This window comes from Schistocerca americana, chromosome 6, assembly GCF_021461395.2.
Source record: "Schistocerca americana isolate TAMUIC-IGC-003095 chromosome 6, iqSchAmer2.1, whole genome shotgun sequence".
In the NCBI taxonomy this organism is placed as follows: Eukaryota; Metazoa; Arthropoda; class Insecta; order Orthoptera; family Acrididae; genus Schistocerca; species Schistocerca americana.
Window position 1 is genome coordinate 538,904,317 of NC_060124.1, and position 22,021 is coordinate 538,926,337.

The window sequence follows — 22,021 nt, forward strand, 5'->3', positions numbered from 1 at the left end:
ACGACATTGTCCTCATAGCTTTTCTCAGTAATATCGAGCAGACAATGCTTAGTATTTTTGCATCATGCTGTAAATGTGTGTGTTTTTCTTGCTTTATTTGAACTTGCTATAGTATTCATTTGTCTTCATATAATTTTCCTAAATATTTGAACAGACAATTATAATAGCTTTTTAAAGTTTTGTACAGTGCAGCACGAAATTTTTGTATCTTTCTTACTTGATTGGATTTGACAGGAATACTTACTTGTCCTTATAGATTTCATTTAAACATTTGCAGAGCTAATTGTTATGACTTTGTAATGCTTCATAGCTTATTGGAAACCTGAATGTATTTAAGCCACTATATTTGACCGAGCTAGACTACTGTTTTACCAAAGCAAGCATCTTGTTATGTCATGTCTTTGCATCATTACAAATATGTGAAGTGACTTATTACTGGACACTTTGTACAGTTGTTTGTATGTGTGTACTAGTACTTGCATTTCAAATTATGTACCCTATTATAGTCCGATCCACGAACGATGGCGATTCGCGCTTGTCGAGGGACTGACGGGGACTGCATTGTTAACGATTCCAAGCGACAGTTGCGGTACGCGCATGCGCGCGCTTTCTGGTTGAAGTAAGCGTATATCGCATAAATTACATCTCTGTCTTGCTTATGCAGAATTTATCTCTTACCACCACAATCAACGACGACAACTCGCAACAAATACAGTCGAAATTCTCTCGCTGTGATCACGTTTAATGCTCGCAGTAGCTACAGCATTCACAGCAGTGAGCTCAGAACACTACCTAATGCTCATTGGCTGTCGGAGAATACGTGACGTAGGTGCGCAGAACAAGCGTAAACTCGACCGCCGTCGTTCTCGACTCCAACTATAGTATCACTTTGAACTTGTTCACTGACATTTTGTGTAGATTGTAGCCCACCGCAGACATTTGTAAGCACACGTTTGTACCATGTTTTTGTGATTGGCTCGTTTGGATAATTTTTTTGAGTGCTTCCTGTTCAAATGGCTCTGAGCACTATGGGACTTAACAGTTGTGGTCATCAGTCCCCTAGAACTTAGAACTACTTAAACCTAACTAACCTAAGGAAATCACACACATCCATGCCCGAGGCAGGATTCGAACCTGCGACCGTAGCAATCGCGTGGTTCCGGACTGCGCGCCTAGAACCGCGAGACCACCGCGGCCGGCTGCTTCCTGTTCCTGTATCAGCAGAAAACAGGTCTGCAAAATTCTTGTTTAATGGGGAAGGAGTGATGAAAGGAGATGTCCTATTTGCCATGTCGATTTTCAAGAAGTTTTGACCATAAGTGCTAAGGAAGTTGTAAATTTGACACATGTACTCAACCTCTGTAAAATTGATGTAATCATATGCTTTGTTAAATCTGTTCCTGAGGTCACAGATCTTGGCCACAGAGGTTAATTTTACTTTGTCAAAGTAGCAAGTAGCTTGTGTTAGACATTCTGGCCATGTACTTGATTTGAAAAGGATGGAAGCTGACCAGCCGTGTAGTGGAGGCAGCATTATTTAAAAATGATTTTGTATTAATGTATTCTGAGGAAAAAGTTTCTGGAAGTGAGATGATATGAATGAAGAATATCAGAAGGAAAGTTTTCGAACGTAATCCAGTTTCCTTTATAGATTCGTAATTGTGTAGTTTCTTATTGATACAACATTGTGCGTGGTTAAAGTGTACTGTAAAAGTATTGTAGTGAAGCATATGCATTTGTCTTATAATTGAAATAAGTGTCAAAGAAAGTAATTGTACACACGAAAATCACTGAGAAAGATTTTTGCTGAGTTGGCTGGTTGTGAGAAATTTATGAAAGGGTGTATGTTAACGAAGCATAGTTATACTTGGAGTCTTTGTTTTCATTTATCAGTCGTTTAGTTTAGTTCCTCATTTTTCAGGCCTTATCTTTATCATTGTTTGTATACTCCCATTGCACATTGCGAATTGTGTATTGCACAATCATTTTGTAAAAATTGGTAAGATATCATCTTGCATTGCACATCGCAAGTATGGCAAATGAAATTTGGTTTTGGAGAGTCAGATCAATATTCCGAGGTGGCAGAACAGATGAGTGTTCCGTGCATACAAGTAAGTCAATGAATTTAATTACCATTAGAATCCATGTCCATTATAAGGCGCAGTTATCGTCGCAATCCATTTGTGAAAATATCATATCAGTTTAGAGGCTTAATAACAGTAGAAGATTTCAGTAAAATGCTATCTTGTGAATCTTCAATCCGTTTTCTCGTAAAGTCAGATGCGGTATATTTTCTGTTCATTTGCTGTGTAATTAGAAGTACAGTTCTGGTGCAGTGATTGTTTGCAAGACTAAAGATAAACATCAGTAATACGCAGGGCCAACATTTTAATCAGAAGTGCACTGAGACAGCATATGTAAATAACTTTGTTTCTCGCAGGCGAATTCTTTGATGTACTTGCTAGTCTGGATTTATCGTGTAGTGTGAGTTTTCACGTATTTCTTGTCAAAAATTTAATTTTAATTTAGTTCTGATCGCCCTGCACTGAGATTTACGCATTTTATACACATTTATCAGACACCAACCAGACGCAAACACGAGATTAAGTAGAAATGTAACACAGTATACTTTCAAGGCTACTCTCTTTCCTACCTCAAAATTCTAAACGTGATAGTTCAGTTCAGTTGCGACTGGCAACATGACGCTAATGTGCTCACGCATTTTCGTACTTGCCTGGTAAAAGGTCCTGTAGCGACTTCTTTCTGGAGGGTCATTCATAATTTGGCCACTGAGCTGATATCGATATAGAGGGTGTTTCAAAAAGGACTTCACAACTTTGAAAATTCATATAAATTAATTTACAGTATCTACAGAGGTGATTGTAGTGTCAATTTGTAGGGAAATACATTAAATTTTGTCTCGCATAGTTCGCTAGTGCCGAATCGCACCGTAAGGAGCGCTAGCGGCACCTGCATTAAAGATGGCTGCATTCACTGGACACAGCGTGCTAGCTGTGTGTTTTTGTTTGAAGAATCGAAGTCGGTGACAACAGTTCCGCGTAATTTCCGTACCAAGTACGCTGAAGTTGCCCCTAGTAGACCTACAATTTATGAATGTCATTAATGTTTCTTTTTTCCAGGAGAGAACCATCTATGGGATAGTGTACCTGGATATGTTACAACAACTTTTGATACCACACACCGATGACGTTGACCAAGAACGAAATGTTTGCTTCACGCAAGATGGTGGACTACGCCACTACCTGGCTGACGTCGGAATTTTCTCAGTGACAACTTTGCAGCTCAATGGATTGGCCGTGATGCGCCAATTGCATGGCCCCCACGGCCCCCAGACCTGACACCACTCGATTTTTTTAAATGGGGATTCGCCAAAGATAACCTTATTTGTACCTCCTGTGCCGGTTTCTCTACATTAACTTAGAGCAAGCATTTACGCCGTGTGACGGTACGTCACATAAGTGGACATTTGGAGAAAGAGAAAGGAAGTTTTTGTTATGAGACGTGTGAATTATAAATTATTTCAAGACTGTGTACATGCGCGCGATGTATAACAAATAGTAAAGAACGTAAGTTATTATTATCAAAACACAAATATCGATGTAATTAACAAAACACAGTTTTTTTGTATAATCTCTGTGTAACATAGGCCATGAAGATCAGAGACAATGCTTTCATTGAACCAGCTCTCCTGTTTTGTTTCGTCTAGCGGTAGGCCGCCATTGTAGTGCTGTCTGATAATTAATGTAAGTTTTATCTGTATTTTAAAAAATATAATAGAAATTGTTATTAGAAAGTGTGTTATTGACTTAATTGTCACCTCTCATGATCACAACCATTAATTATAATTAACAAAGGTTTTACAGGACTTCATAGTGCAGGGAGCTCATCTCCCCTAGCAGGATTTAGTCAGCCATTACGCTGACTGTATTATTTAATTAAAATTTCATTTCATAATATTAAATGTAAATGCGAGAGACAATTTTGATCTTTCATTAATTTCAAAGTTAAAAAGAGTCAAAATAGATTTCGTTTATTAATATTTAGAATACTGAGTGAGTTCAGTATGTTTCATTTTGGCCGCCTAACGGCAGACGAGTTTCTCTCCAGTTTTGCCTTGCAAATAGATGAACAAAATTATTGAAAAGTATTACATTCCGCAATATCTCAGTTAATCTTTGTGTAATTTGGTACATGAATAACCAGTAGCACCTGAGACCCATATTAATAATTACAGTTTGCGTAAGAATACGCATATTTTCTTTTCTAAATCGCAGCGCTCACGCAAACTATTTATTAGAAGGCGGTGAGTCGCGTGTTGTGTTTAAAAAAATACTATATCGTACGTGCTTTGCGGCAGCAGATGTCCGTACGAGTGTTATCGCGGTAGAAGTTAATTAAAAGTCTCATGCTAGCCCACAATATTTAAAGCCACCCCAACCAAAATCATAAAATATATAATTATAAAAATAAAAAATGTACACTTATACCGTGATACGGCGCCACTGAGCAAGTTACACCTGCAATGCTACAGCGAGTTTGGGAAGAAATTGACTTCCGACGGGATGTGTGCGGGATAACCAACGGAAGCCACATACAGCATCTTTAGTTTACGAAAAAAATTTGATGTGTTTTCCTTCAAAAGTAACACTAAACCCAGCTCTATATCTTCTTTCAATAAATTTATATGAATTTTTAAAGTTGTAAAGTCCCTTTAAAACACCCTCTATATGTACACTGTGAAAACACGCCTGTTATGGCCATAAGAATACATTGCAGAGTCATCATTGTGGTGTAGATAACTGCGACAACGAAATTTGCGTGTTAACTCCGACAGGTATAAATGTCAGCTTCCCACGGTCTCCTCAGCTCTGAGTCTCATGCACGCATCCGATCGTGATATCACATGTGATAACACTACAATATCTGAACATATAAATAAGTATGTCATCGTAGTCGCGGTGTAATCAGAGCATGGAAGGCAAATTATCTCGCTTTTTTAATAATCTAGTTTCTTCTGTTATCAATGCACAAGTTCATAGTACGGAGAACGAAATCAGAGTGCAAGACAGCGGAAATGACGACACTGTGTACTCGCACGCATGGGCAATCAACAGATTATCCTGTGCCATGTGGGACGGTATGTTAGGTCGACGCTGAAGTCACTGAAGACGAAAGAGGATTTTTCCGGCTTCAGAGCCTTATTTTATGGTCATGTTCAACAGTTCTTTTTCTGCAATACATTATTTGTTCATACAAATCTTTATTAATAAACAAAAGTACATATCTCAAATAATATGTAAATAATTTTTGGACGATATGCTGATCGGCCTACACGGCACAAAATGGCGGACAAAATACGTCTGCACGAACAGCGCAACTAAACGTTTGCCATCAAAATTAAACATATGTGCATTATCATAATTGGCTTTATGGCGTGAACCTCGAAAATCGGATTTCCTGAAGTGAATTCCAAAATGGCGGCTACTTGAAAACATTGGTATTGGAATCGCCCTCTTTTGTTGCATTTAAATGTAAATAAATAACAAACATTATTATATACGTACTGTTCTTTGAGGTGCACGTCAAAATTACTAGTGTCTGTTTTGCCAAATCTTTTTAAATCACATGAACCAATTTAAGAAACGTTGTCTCGAGGTTTAAAATTTCGAATTCGATTTTTGCGTATATACTACATGATCAAAAGTATCCGGATACCCCCAAAAACGTACGTTTTTCAGCCGGCCGCTGTGGCCGAGCGGTTCTAGGCGCTTCAGTCTGGAACCGCACGACCGCTACGGTCGCAGGTTCGAATCCTGCCTCGGGCATGGATGTGTCTGATGTCCTTAGGTTAGTTAGGTTTAAGTAGTTCTAAGTTCTAGGGGACTGATGACCTCAGATGTTAAGTCCCATAGTGCTCAGAGCCATTTGAACCATACGTTTTTCATATTAGGTGCACTGTGCTGCCATCTACCGCCAGGTTCTCCATATCAGCGACCTCAGTGGTCATTAGACATCGTGAGAGAGCAGTATGGGGCCTTCCGCGGAACCCACGGACTTCGAACGTGGTCAGGTAATAGGGTGTCACTTGTGCCATACGACTATACGCGAGATTTCCACACTCTTGAACATACCTAGATCCACTGTTTCCGAGGTGATAGTGAAGTGGAAACGTGAAGGGGCACGTACAGCGAGAAAGCGTACAGGCCGACCTCGTCTGTTGACTGACAGAGGCCTCCGACAGTTGAAGAAGTTGTAATGTGTAATAGGCAGACATCTATCCAAACCATCACACAGGAAATCAAAACTGCATCAGGATCCACTGCAAGTACTATGACACTTGGGCGGGAGGTGAGAAAACTTGGATTTCATGGTCGAGCAGCTGCCCATAAGCCACACATCACGCCGGCAAATGCCAAACGACGTCTCGCTTTGTGTAAGGAGCGTAAACATTGAACGATTGAACAGTGGAAAAACGTTATGTGGAGTAACAAATCACGGTACACAATGTGGCGATCCGATGATAGGGTGTGGTTAGGCGAATGCCGGTGAACCTCATCGCCAGCGTGTATAGGGCAAACAGTAAAATTCAAAGGCAATGGTGTTATGGTGTAGTCGTGTTTTTCATTGAGGGGGCTTGCACCCCTTGTTGTTCTGCGTGATACTATCACAGCACAGGCCTCCATTAATATTTCAACTACCGTCTTGCTTCCCACTGTTGACGAGCATTTCGGAGATGGCGACTGCATCTTTCAACACGATCGAGCACCTGTTCATAACGCACGGCCTGTAGCGGAGTGGTTACACAACAATAACATTCCTGTAAAGGATTGGCTTGCACAGAGTCCTGACCTGCATCCAATAGAACACCTTTGGGATGCTTTGGAACGCCGACTTCGTGCCGGGCCTCACCGACCGACATCGATACCTCCCTTCAGTGCAGCACTCCGTGAAGAACGGGCAGCCATTCCCCAAGAAACCTTCCAGCATCTGATTGAACGCATGCCTGCGAGAGTGGAAGCTGTCATCAAGGCTAAAGGTGTGTCATCATTACCGATGGAGGGCTCCACGAACTTGTAAGTCATTTTCAGCCAGGTGTCCGGATACTTTTGATCAAATAGTGTATAACTCTAAAATTTTTCAGTTTACCATTAATCTGATATTCCGTGGCGATACAGTAAACTGTCCTGTCCTTCGAAGATCGCATTTTCTAAAGCGCGGGTCTTTCTAGCCTCGATGCTCCTCTGGAACGAACGCTGGTCCAAACGCTTCCGCCTGGAATGTCATTGACTGGAGTAGTGCTATCTTCAGTGGTGAGTCCCGACGACCAGCTAAGACGTGCCTGGTGATGTTCCGGACTGCTGCGGGATATCATCCTGATTGCCGAACGCCATATGGCAAGACGACCACGAGTGATGGTCTAGAGCGCCGTTTCTTTTCTTAGCGGGATCTCTTTGGTCTGCGGCACCGTTAACAGCATAGAGGCACGTCGACGATATTCTCCGCCTCATTTTGTTGCCGTTCATGGCAAGATGCATTTCAGCAAGATAATGGCCGCGCCGCACACGGCGAGAGATTCTGCTGCTTGTCTTGCTGCTTGCCAAACCTTACCACGGACAGCAGGGTCACCGGATGTCTCCACAATCAAGACCGTTAGGAGCATTACGGGAAGGACTGTCCAACCATCTCGGGATTTTGACGATCTATCGAGCTAGTTGGACAGAATTTGGCATGGTATCGCTCAGGAGGATATCCAACAACTCTGCCAATAACTACCAAACCAAACAATTACTTGCATGAGGAGCATAACCAACTTGCTCAATTTGTGGACTCAATGCTCTTGAATAAGTCATCCAATTTTTCTCAAACTGTAATCATTTATTTGTCTGTACATGTAAATTACATCAACCGATTTCCATCCCATTCAATTAATTCCTTCGTGGTGCTTCGTTTTTATGTCTTAGAGTGTACACGCTCCTTGATTCCTCACCTAATATTGATGTTTGAAATTCTGTAACCGGCCTCCCGAGGGAAAATTGAGTTGTATCTTCAAGTGTCTGCCAACTTAGTTTTTTCAACATTTTCGTGACCTTCTTCCATGAGTCAAACAAACCTGTGACTATTCGTACTGACTGTATTATGACATACGTTATACGTAATCCGCAACACTCGCTAAGTTTCATGGACGCTCGAAATTTAGTGCGGACGTCAATGCGAGATGTTTTTAATAGTTTCCACAATGAAATATTGTCTCAAAATATGTTAGAAAATCCAAAGAGATTCTGGTCGTATGTAAAGTACACCAGTGGCAAAAAACAGTCAATACCATCACTGCGCGTTAGAGCTGGAAATCTTGCTGATAATGGTGCCACTAAAGCGGAGTTACTAAATACAGTTCTCCGTAATTCCTTCACGAAAGAGGGCGAAGTAAATATTCCAGAATCCGAAACCAAAACAGCTGTTAGCATGAGTGACATAAAAGTAGATATCTTAGGTGTTGCAAAACAACCCAAATCACTTAAGAAAGGCAAGTTTTCCAGTCCAGGTGGTATACCAATCAGGTTCCCTTCAGAGTACGCAGACACAATAGCGCCTTTCTTAGCAATCATATACAACCGCTCACTTGACGAAAGGTCTGTTCCTAAAGACTGGAAAGTATCACAGGTCACAACAATATTCAAGAAAGGAAATAGGAGTAAGTCATTGAATTACAGACCCATATCACTGACCTCAATTTGCAGTAGTATTGTGGAGCATATACTGTACTCGAACATTATGAATCACCTTGAAGAAAATGACTTATTGATACATAACCAACACGGATTCAGAAAATATCGTTCTTGTGCAACGCAGCTAGCTCTTTATTCCCATGAAGTAATGAGTGCTGTCGCCAAGGGATCGATTCCATATTCCTACATTTCCAGGAGGCTTTTGATACCGTTCTTCACAACCGACTATTAATCAAATTGCGTGCATATGGAGTATCGTCTCGGTTGTGAGACTGGATTCGTGATTTCCTCTTAGAGAGGTCACAGTTCGTAGTGATAGACGATAAATCATCGAGTAGAACAGAAGTGATATCTGGTGTTCCACAAGGTAGTGTCATAAGCCCTCTGCTGTTCCTGATTTATATAAATGATCTAGGTGATAATCTGAGCAGTCCCCTCAGATTGTTTGCAGATGACGCTGTAATTTACCGTCTAGTAAAATCATCAGACGATCAATTACAATTACAAAATTATCTAGAGAGAATTTCTGTATGATGCGAAAAGTGGCAATTAGCACTAAACAAAGGAAAGTGCGAGGTCATCCACATCCGATAAATATTGGGTATACGATAAATCGCACAAATCTAAGGGCTATCAATTCGACTAAACACCAAGGAATTACAAATACGAGCAACTTAAACTGGAAAGACCACATAGATAATATTGTGGGGAAGGCGAAACAAAGACTGCGCTTTGTTGGCAGATGCGACAAACCCACTAAAGAAACAGCCTATATTACACTTGTCCGTCCTCTGCTGGAATATTGCTGCGCGGTATGGGATCCTTACCAGGTAGGATTGACGGAGGATTTGGAAAAAGTGGAAAGAAGGGCAGCTCCTTTCGTGTTATCGCGCAATAGGGGTGAGAGAGTCACCCCGAGTTGGGGTGGCAGTCACTGAAAAAAATGCGGTTTTCTTGGCGGCGAGATCTATTTACGAAATTTCAATCACCACTTTCTCTTCCGAATGCGAAAATATGTTGTTGACACCCACCTACGTAAGGAGAAATTATCGTCATAATAAAATAAGAGAAATCAGATCTCGAACGGAAAGATTTAGGTCTTTCTTTTTCCCACGCGCCATTCGAGAGTGGATTGGCAGAGAAGTAGTATGAAAATGGTTCGATGAACCCTCTACCAAGAACTTAAGTGTGAATTGCAGAGTAACCATGTAGACGTAGATATAGATGTAATGGGTTCCACACAATTAATCAACATTACTTGACCTATCGATTTTTTTTCAGTATGTTTAATGTCGTATCTGTATAAAGCGTTAAACATATGTAAACTGATACGGACTGCATCGGACCCAAGGGCATTGTTCAGTTTCAGCAATTTTTGCTGTTCATGAAGACCGCTGACACTAATATTTGTTTGTCTCCTCTTTCTAGTGGTGCAAGAACTGAAATTGGACAGCTTTCGTGTATCTTACGCTTTTACTTTTCTGCCCTCTCCTAAGGTTCCTGTGTCATCCAGGAGTTAGAGTACATTTCAACGTCTGATACAAACTATGAACAAATTACTGTCGTAATAGCGCTAGCTTTGATATAAATGTTAAATAATGCTGTTGTATGTTTCTGCTTTGTTTTCTTATAGATGTATGGATGGTTATAGTTTAGTCGAATGCGAGATCTGCATCAACAGAGTACGGCATGCTCTGTTGGAGGAGGGTGGGGCATTTGTGTACTTGAACAAAGCATTCCAGTCTTTGTATTAAATGTTCTCGGTGCATTTGCCGCGTTTATACACTACGAAATCCGAGCATGCGCCAGCGTTCAGTATTGTTTTTGTAATGACAGCAACCGACTATCGAAGAAGTGTAGCATTCGCCAGATAGGGAAAACGCCAGATAGAGAATTAATTCAAGTGCAGCGAGAATATTTAATACAACAAATCTGCCGTGACGGATTTCCTGGTTACAAATGGTTCAAATGGCTCTAAGCACTATGGGACTTAACTTCTGAGGTCACCAGTCCTCTAGAACTTATAACTAGTTAAACCTAACTAACCTAAGGACATCGCACACATCCATGCCCTAGGCAGGATTCGAACCTGTGACCATGGCGGTCGCACGGTTCCAGACTGTAGCGCCTAGAACCGTTCGGCCACCCCAGCCGGCTTCCTGGTTACATTTCAGCATTTGTCTGAAGTAATTTAGGCAAGTATTTGACCCATTTCTGAAAAAAACTATTTGATTCAGGACCTTAATATTTTTCCTATATGTTACATGATGCTAATAGAGTCAACTGTACTAAAATGGGGCATATGTACTGAAAATTGCAGTTAGCGGGAAATTGACTTTAAAGAAAACACTTTTGAAATTTGTTACTTACAGTTAATTAAAACTGTTCTACTGCATATGATGGCCCTTCTTTGGCCTCTAGCAGGTCTTTCAGCTTCTTTTTCACCTTCCTGGGTGTTTGCCTTGCTTTCTTGGCCATATCAGATGCAGACCTGTTTGCATCGGCTATCCTCATTTTATCGCAATGTTGCAGCCCAGTGATCATATTTTCACCAGGATTAATTCCCAGCTTTTTCAGTACCCAACACTTCCCAATATTACCACAATTGAATGTAATAACAGCATCATGAATTCCTAGTTTCATTGTATGCATGCCTACAAATACAGTTATGGAGGAAGGCGGTTCCAAATCATGCTGTTGAAACATTCACTTGGGTTCTGTGACTGCCCATGCAGACATTTCCTTAGAATGTCAGGATGAGCCAAATCTCAGAAAATAGGTTAAATTGCTGTAATAACAGCGGCAGGAAGAGATTCTCCAGTTGCCTGAGCCCTATTGTATTTGGACCACGAATTTTCTCCTGATGGACACAATCCATGACATGGCTTATCATCAGTAGAGGACTTAAGGAAGAATATGGCCCAAACATCTCTCTTCATTGCCTCCAGATTTTCTTTATTTCTCGTAATTGCCTGCCCATAGTATACCTACAAATTTTCTATTTCAGTTTTAGTTAACCGACCCTGTCCGGTCAACAACTTTCCAATTTTTTTCCTCTCGTATCAATAGTTAGTTTTCTCAGCCTTGTTCCCAAACGTTTTTGAACATGGCCTAAACATTCTATTTTGCTAATAATGGCATCTCCATAAGGCTTAGAGTTCACCACATTGTTGTATGCCTTACTGTCACCATCGCCCAAATATTTGGTGTACCCTATGCCTCTTGTTTCTACAGAGCGATGAAATATTTGCTGTACTCCATGAACTTCCATACCACCACTTGTTCCTCTAAAATTAGCCACACAGTTGTGTTCTACATGTTCATTGACTTTACAACATTTGCAGTATCTAGACATTATCTCCACATCTAACACTTTACCAGTGTCTATACTCGTGACAGTCACTACTCCATTCAGACAAGTATGTCCTCTTTTCTGCCAACTTCCATCAAGTGCAACTGCAATATCCGAACATCCATCATTTTCTTCCACTGCTTCCCTAGCAGACAGTTTCATGCTTTCCTCACTGACCTCACATTCAGAGTTCTCTAATGTTGCAGTCAGTTTTCAAATTTATTCGGTGGTTGATGTAAGTTCATCACTGAACAAAATGTTCTACCTGCAGCCATGCCCTTGCCTATGGATCGTAAGGCATAATGTAATCTAGTATTGATTTCATAAGGGCCACTTGCATCTGGTTTTGAAGAACTCATAAATGAAATCACAGCTGAGCATTTAGTGCAAGTTAAATCCAAAGCAATTGCTAGACCTTTTCTCCCACTGGCACTCTCACAAATTTTCACACTCTGTGACTCACCACGCTGTCTATATTGTACAAATTTAGAAATTTCATCCGATAATGTTCTCAAATTTATAATAATGTTACTGCATCCCTTGTCACTTACAGTAAATTCGTTGTAACTCTCTTGAAATGGTGAGAGCTTCTCCGATGATGCACTTGTTGAAGAATTACAATTAGAAACATCGTTGCCAGGCGACATAACCACTTGTACAGAAAGCTTTCTAAACTTGTTTCCTCTAAATTGTCCTCTCTTGAAAATTACTTTACGTTTCGTCATCTTCAATAAACACAACAAAACACAAGTAAACAACCACTGCAAACGTAAGTATAACAAATACTCGCAATCACACTTGAACAAAACTAACTGTTTGTTTGAAAGCGTGTTGTCTACAAAGAGCAGAAACAAAAGAATACCGACCGTTGCATTCCAAGGATAGCCAACAAACTCGGGAGTAAAAAACAAATCTCTATCATGCAATGTAGGGGATATAAAGATCTAAAATATAGCAGAAAAGTGGATGACAGAAAAGTGGGCGTGGCACATAAAAACACGTGGTAGGAAAATGCTCTTAAATGCTTGAAAAAAAAATTTTTCGGCAAAATCCTTTTCAGAGCACTTAAATAAAACCTTAATCTATCGAAATATGATGAAAACCGAAAATCGATTTTTTTCGACCTGAACCATGGTGTGGTCCCCTTAAATACACAATAGATTTGTCCCATCATGCATACTATTTTGCCTTACTCAACTTAATTACCTACTATTCCATACCGAATATCACATCGAAAAGCAACAACTTCTGCTTTTGTTATCGGATAGGGTACCGTATCTGGAATTTTTGGACAGAGTTGCTTTAAAAGGTGGAAATTATTAACTCGATGACGTTATTTCCACCTTGGTGAGTGAGATAAGAATCACACAACATCAAGAACGACCGAGTAGATGATGTGCAGAAAAATAAATAATCAATGTCTAACCGAACATCAGTTACAATAAAACTGTCAAAGGATGCCAGATGAGGAGAAATGAACATTGAGATTTTCCTGTCGTCTAGGGTCCGACCGATACGGTAACGTGCCCAGGAGAGGCACTGGCCTGCATCTCGTGGTCGTGCGGTAGTGTTCTCGCTTCCCACGCCCGGGTTCCCGGGTTCGATTCCCGGCGGGGTCAGGGATTTTCTCTGCCTCGTGATGGCTGGGTGTTGTGTGATGTCCTTAGGTTAGTCAGGTTTCAGTAGTTTTAAGGGACTGATGACCTAAGATGTAAAGTCCCATAGTGCTCAGAGCCATTTTTAAGAGGCACTGCAGGCGCATGGGCACTCGCGCCGGTCGTCTGCTGCCGTAGCCCATTAACGCCCAACTTCGGCGCGCTGTCCTAACGCAGGGGTCTCCAAACTACAGCCCGCGGGCCGAAGTCGACCCGCGAGGGCCGGCAAACCCGCCCGCTTTAGCTGGCTGCACATCCCCGGTATCCGGCCCGCCAAATATTTGAGGTGGTACCTATACCGCCAACAATTGAGTTTCGAGGCCTATCGCTACCAATACACCGTGACATTGGCTCTGCTACTCGCTACAAGATTACATAACTAAACTTATTGTTGCGCCGCTTGAAATAACAATGCGTTGACATACTCTACCTCTGTTACGTCTTGCAGTAAGAGTGTTGCTAGCAATGATTTTGAGATTTCGTTAACTTTGCAGGGCGCTTTCGTGAAGAATGTGCAGTGACATACTTTTTTGTCGGTGAAATTCGCCAGAATAAAATACACCAGAACTTCGGTCAGGTACGTCCACCAATCAAAATTATGTAATTAAATAAAAATCGTAGTTCGTTGCAGTACAACCTTAGATTTTTGCGATTTCATCTTTCCTTTATCCTTACATTTCGGTGATCATGGAGTGCTAGGGTGCTTTAATCCCACTAGGTAGATCTTCGCCCTTATGACTTCGTGGAGGAGTCAATGTGGGCCGCAGACTAAAAAGTTTTGGAGACCCCTGTCCTAACGGATACGTTCGTCGTACGTCCAACATTGATTTCTGTTTGCCGGCAAACCCGCCCGCTTTAGTTGGCTGGACATCCCCAGTATCCGGCCCGCCAAATATTTGAGGTGGTACCTATACCGCCAACAACTGGGTTTCGAGGCCTATCGCTACCATTACACCGCAACATTGGCTCTGCTACTCGCTACAAGACTACATAACTAAACTTATGATTTCATGCAGTGTTGCTTGTCTGATACCACTGACATCTCTACGCAAATATCGCTGCTCTCGTCGTTAAGTGAAGGCCATCAGCCACTAGATTGCCCACAGTGAATGTAATACCTGTAACCTGGTATTCTCGGAACACTCTTGACACTTTGGATATAGGGATATTCAATTCCCTGACGATTTTCGAAATGGAATGTCCCATGCTTCTAGTTCCAACAACCATGCCGCGTTGAGGGTCCGTTAAATTCCCGTCCTGCGGCCCTAACCACGTCGGAAACCTTTTCACGTGAATCCGTGAGCAGAAGTGATAATTCCGCCAACTCACTGTCCTTGTCACCTTGTGTACACCACACTACCACCATCTGTATATGTTCATGTCACTGTCCCATGGTCTTTGTCACACCAGTGTATATGTTTGCTTCAAGCTGAATGATAATACAGGCTACGTTTTAGGTATTTGTAGGGGTTCAGTCCACAATGCTACTTCTACCAACACGTTACATCAGTTCTGTCCTGCTGTAATACCTGGGTGTAGTCTGTCGGTAAACTGCCTACCCTGCTACGTCACAGGACGCTTCTACAGGTTGTTCCACAACGTAGTACAGTCCCTGCCGCGGCGCGCGCCTTAAATCTGTGACGACACCGTGTACAGATACGTCCCGTCTGCGTTTATTTTTAGACAAATGAGTTAAGAGTATAAGGAAAACAAAAGAGGATAGCTTCTTCGCAAGAAAACATTATAGAGTAAATAACATTAACATAAGAACGGAAATCAGGATTCTACTACAAACATAGAACCGAATGCCTATTCGTATGAATGTATGTTCCTCTATTCGTAAGACGAACCGGATATATTGCAATCAGTCTGTAGAATTTAAGGCTTGTTCTCTTTTGTGTTTCTACTAAAAGGTAGAAGTTTTCTTTGAAGGGCTGCATTAAAACTTAACAATTCTTGCAACACGAAGAGTGATTAAAAAGTAACCAGATATTTATAATTACGTGCGTTGTATTAGTTCGATTCGCACTGCTGTTTTTGTCATTGCCTTCGTAAACATGTCTGAAAAGTATTTCCAGGTAAATCCCATTTCACGTAATTTCTTGTGTAAAACATTTTTCTGTAACGAAAATGTATTTTTTGTTTCACGCCAGTGAGTAATTTCCGTAATGTGGGCATTATTTTTTGGTTTATGTAAAAGTCCTCCATCGTTTGTCGAATGAACGATTTTGGGAAACTGTCTATAACGATGGGTTTCCTCCCTAAATTATTAGTTTTCCTTCGCGGCGATTCCAGTAAACCATGCGCCTTGTTTTCGCGTTCCTTCCTTATGCGTCCTATTTTGGCGAGGTTGACGTTTGCATAAACTGCAGCCCTTTGATTGGGACTGGTAATATCAGCCAACAGTTCTTTTTGTGTAGCCTCTTTAACACAATATGTAATAACGTTAGAGACGATCGAACGCTCGTTCTGCGCAAATATCTCCTTCGTATTCTGCACATTTTCTTGCAATGCAGGGCGATTATCCATCACTTCCGGATACTGAAGTATATCAGTGAGTACACAGAGTCAACTAACTGAGATTGGCAACTAAGATCCCACGAACAGAAACGACGTACATCACTGCACGCTGAACTACTCCTCTAGACAGGTAACGGGCAACACATTTTGCGTGCCCCTGTAGGCCAGTGGCAGCGTTCTTCCGGGAAAGGCCACTTCCCCCACCAAAAGCGCTGCTCGCTCTTGAGTTTACAAACAAACTATATATTATTGTGGAATCATAAAATCCGTCCATTTCCATGCCAGTCGCGGTAAGTTACGTTTCAGAAAATCTATTAGAGATGAAGACGGTATTATTGTGGGTTTTGATGGTAAAGATGTAATTGTTCGGTTACACTTACGGAAACGTAATGGGCACCAATTGAGGCAGCATGTTGTGTCTGAAAAGAAAAAAAAATGCGTGCAAAGATAAAAACAAAGAAGAGGAATAAGAAAGTATAAAATCTCTTGGCTCCTCACAACCGGCAAATACTATCATCACTAGGATACACAGTGTTATAAATACTAACATATTTCTCCGAGAGCTCTGATTCGACATTATGCTGAGGACTGAAGAAGAACAAGGTAAGTTACTTATTGAACGAGAAAGAAAAAAATCACGTTGACGACTACATTACTCGCTTAGAATATCGCAAATAGAAAGCATTTTGTCAACCTACAAAATAACAACACTTACCTACTGTCAAACGAGAGAAACGTGTCTACTGAAGGAAGAAAGTTCGAAATTTGTGATAAGTTCCTATGGGACCAAACTGCTGAAGTCATCCGTCCCTAGGCTTACACACTACTTAAACTAACTTACGCTAAGGACAACACACACACCCACGCCCGATGGAGGACTCGAATCTATCTCCGACGGGGGTGGGAGGGGGGGGGAGGGGGAAGCCGCACGAACCATGACAAGGCGCCTGAGACCGCACTGCTACCCCGCGCGGCGCTGAAGGAAGACTTGTGGAAGAACCAGGGCAGCAAAAAGCTGGTGACAGTGACTTAAATAAAAATTGCGAACTTCTCTTATATTTGGAAATCCTATAGCGTTTGAATAACCAAATTATTCAACATGTGCTCCGACCGGGATGTGCAACGGTAATGAAAGGACATGCATCTTTTACACAAAATGACACAATCATACAACAAATTGCTGGTCGGTGAATACGAAATGAACAAAAGGAACTTTCTGCTGGTGATGGGCGCTTCGGTTTCTGTATCCCGCTGAATATCGTATTTAGGTTTGCAACGTACTGCAGGAAGATTATTTTAAACGCTCGCGATGAACGTTTGCTGATTCGCAGCAGAGAAGACACAACATGTACAGGGTGAGACAGAGTCTTGCCCTGATTATAAAAATTTATAACAGAATAACCGTTTGACATAATAAGTTACATTTGATGAAGTCGCATAGGTTAGTGTTACTAGTTATTGTGACCAATAAATGGCGCTAGTGCTCCACAACACCGACGCAGTCTGTTAGGTCACGTTAGTTGCCGGCGAAATGGCGTCGAAGCAGGAGAAAGCGCAATGTGTGCTTTGGTTTCACGAAACGAAATCGCCCGTTAGTGTTCGGCGTGAATTTCGGGCTTCTTATGGACGCAGCCCTCCTGATGTTAAATCAGTAAAGCGATGGTATGCAACGTTTGACGAAACAGGCAGCGTTGAAGATCCTACTCGAAGTGGCAGGCCTCGTGTGAGTGATGCAACTGTGTTCGGCAGTCGTTTCAACGGAGTCCGTCTAAATCAACTTGTGAAGCATCACGTGAACTTCAAATACTGCAAGCAAGTGTGGTGAAGATTCTTCAAAAAACGCTTAGGTTGCACGCTTACAAAGTGCAAATCGTGCAGGCCTTGTAACCGAATTATTTCCTGACACGTGCTGAATTTGCAACCGAGATTCTCAACAGGATTGATGGCGCTAACGATTACTTAAATCGCTTATGCTTTACTGATAAATCCACCTTTCATATCAGTGGAATGGTAAATAGGCATAATGTCCGTATATGGGGTTCAGAGTCTCCACATGCTACTGTACAGTTACAGCGAAAAAGTGAATGTTTGGTGCGGCCTCATGCATAACAAGGTTTTTGGACCGTTTTTTTTTTTTCGCGAAAAACTCCATTACCGCTAACATTTACTTGACGTTTTGCAACAGTTCATTGCCCCATAGTTAGAAGAACATCAACCATGGATAATTTTCCAGCAAGATGGAGCACCCCTCCCCCCCCACCACTGGGCTTTGATAGTGCGTGATTTCCAAGATGAAACATTTCCGGATCGATGGATTGAAAGGAACGACCTAACACCCTGGCCACACCGCTCTCCGGACATTACGCCCCTTGACTTTTTTTTTTTTTCTGGGGCTATATCAAGGATAGAGTCTTCGTCACACCAGTTGCTGACGTCAATGAACTGAAGGCTAGGATACAAGCTGCTGTGGGTACTGTGACAGAACACATGTTACGAAACATCTGTCTCGTCCCTTCAACCCCCACAAACCAACCAACCAACGAAACACCTGGCGGGGACTGGAATTCTGCCTCGACATTCTCCGAGCTACCCCGGGAACACACGTTGAAGTTAACTAACGTATGTGGTCAAAAAAAAAAAAATATGGACACTAACCCATGTAATGGCATCAAATATAAATTATTATGTCAAACGGTTATTCTGTAATAAATTGTTACAATCAGGGCAAGACTTTGTATTCACCCTGTATTATCTATCCCATATGATGCCGACACCAAATCGAAAATTGGCTCTGGTCCCGGCACAGGTTCGAGTCCCCCGTCGGGCATGGAAATGTGTCTTTGTCCTTAGGATAATTTAGCTTAAATAGTGTGTAAGCTTAGGGACTGATGACCTTAGCAGTTAAGTCCTATAAGATTTCACACACATTTGACCATTTTTTTTTTAAATTGTGATCAAAAAAATTTTCTGGGAAATGCCAGAAATACGAGCGTCCGAGAAAGAGTAACTATCATTTCGGAACATCTTAGGAAATGATCTAAGCTTGACTCAAGTATTCCTCATTGGGATTCACTTGTGAGTCGTGCTCACTATCAACTCTGCGTTCTGGTGAGCTTCGCTGTATATCTGTGATTGGTTTCCCATCCTTGATGCGGTTACGTAGTAGTTCTTCTTCCTTCTACGTGTGGCAGCAGCGATGTGTATTGATATTTGCACTGTATACCATCCTTCGTTTTGTGCATAAAGTTTCCGGCAAGGGGGTCTGCAGGGAGTCGGTCGGTTGCTGCGGACCAGGGTAGTTATCTCCGCGTGGTGCAGTCGGCTGGGTCCGCTGGCGGTCCCTGCACAGTGTCGGAGCATCTGTGGAGCTGTCCGATCGCTACAAGCTTCGTGATTCACCGACCCAGGACGTCAAAGTTGAGTAGTGGTTTCAACTACCCAAGCCAAGCCAAGTGTTTCTATTGCTGAAATTTAGCCGCCATGCAGTGCAATTAACTATATTGGTTGACTTCAATTCAAGTACACGAGCGGAATTTTCTGCCTTGTGGTCGTTAGTGAGTTGGTTACCTGTCCTGGCCACTAACGTAATTTCAGGCAGCGTCCTTTCCTCATCATGTTGTCACTGTCCAACATGGTGTGTAGTTTTGACAGACAATACATATTTCATTGTGGATAATCACGCTCATAACCTTTTGTGTTTGAGCTCTCATGCCGGCCGGGGTGGCCGAGCGGTTCTAGACGCTACAATCTAGAACCGCGCGACCGCTACGGACGCAGGTTCGAATCCTGCCTCGGGCTGTGCTGTCCTTAGGTTAGTTAGGTTTAAGTAGTTCTAAGTCTAGGGGACTGATGACCTCAGAAGTTAAGTCCCATAGTGCTCAGAGCCATTTGAACCATTTTTTGAGCTCTCATGTACCGATTGGTGGCAAGCAAGTTGTTTTGTCGGTCGGTCCGTGGTTGTCCCGTGGTTGGGTTCCGATGGATCAAGTGTAGTTGAGCTCACCACCTGTGTGAAAGAGGGCAGACCGACCTTCCTGGAGGCTTCTGAGTGCCATTTTCTTTATTGTCCTTCTGACCGGTGTTTAATTGTTTGTTTATAATCTATCGTAGCCAATGATTTAAAAAAATAATGCTTTTACTGGATTTTATGTATTTTTGAATTTTAGAAAATCAATTGTGGGCCTTCAGTCATTTAAACCCTTTTTTTTTTTTTTTTTTTTTTTTTTTATTAAATTGCGGCCTTCTGCCTTTGAAAGGTTAGTGTAATTTATTGTAAAATCTTGAAAATTTTGCTGTGGGCCTTCAGCCGTTTGTATTGCATCTTGCTTATGTTTGTCTATTCACCCTTGCCTTGAGGCTCTCGGCCTCGCTGTGTATATATACGTCAATTATTTTAGTTGCAATTTTAACTGCATGTTTTTACCACTTGAAGTTTATCTTGTTGCTTTAAGATTTCTTGCTTGGAGGCCTTCAGCCGTAAAATAATTGCCTTTTTGAAACCCGTAGTTCTAAAGGTTCGGCGATGCTCCGTTTTGGTTTAAAGGTGTTATTAAATTACAATTTTGAGTGAACCTGACTGATACCTTATTTGGCCCCTTCCACAATCCTGATCATTTGTTCTGCCCAGGGGGCTTAGCGGACGTCTCAACTTGCATGCGTTGCACCAGAAATTAGCACATGTGCGTAGCAAGTTAAGTTCAGTACAGCACTCGAAATAGCGAGACACGTAATTTAAGCTTTTCAGACAAACAGGAATTTGATTGCCAGTGATTGCAGCATGTTCGATGCAAGAGACAAATCACAGTCGAACGTATATCTGAATTCACCTAAAAATCGTGAACTGTTACATCGATTTTGGCGTATAAAATGTACTGCAATTTTCAGTCGCTGTATTATGGAGAGAGATGACCAAGGAGATATCCGCTTAAGAGCCGTACAGAGTTCCAGATGTTTCCCGTACATTTCATAGATTCTTCAAACGATGAAGATATACAGCCATTGTCTGCCATTGAGATGAGAACTGAAATGCAAAAAAAAGCACCATCCCCAAAAATACAAAGCATGCTGCAGGTTATTCATGACTGTGTTATAGAAATGAGGCCCTCAACCAATCGGATAACAAGGTGTACCTATTAATGGGAGATTTAATGTTGTACATATGAAAGGAGTCTCGCAATTTCTCGATCGGAAGTCACGTTATGATCATGTGATCAGAAGTGCGGCCATCTTAGATCTTTAGAGCATATAACCATAGCCTCGACCCTTCTTATCAAAGGAGACAGTATATCGTGGCAGTCGGCCGCGACCCAGGGGGTGCGGGGGGGGGGGGGGGGGGGGGGTCAAATGGCCTGCGTAGATCGGCGTAAATTTCGTTGTTCTACGCATTACGTCAGCATAGCAGCATAGGAGCACGTTGTGTCGAGGCGCCAAAAGAGCTTTTTCGCGCACTGTTGTTTTGCTTTAGTTTGTAGTGTTGTTGGGGTGTTTTGTAAAAGTTTTGCTTTAAAATGCCTGGATGTGCTGTAACAGGGTGTCTGCCGTACACCAGAAAGACAAAAGGCACGGATATAATTTATCATTCGTTCCTAAAAGACAAAGTGCAGAAGGTCTGGATAATGAAGTGCCACCGAAAAGATCGCTTCAATGTTGCGACATCAACTGTTTGTTCGTTACATTTCACATCAGATGATTATCTCCGTGACTTACAAGCAGAACTTCTTAATCTACTGCCAAAGAAAACACTTAAA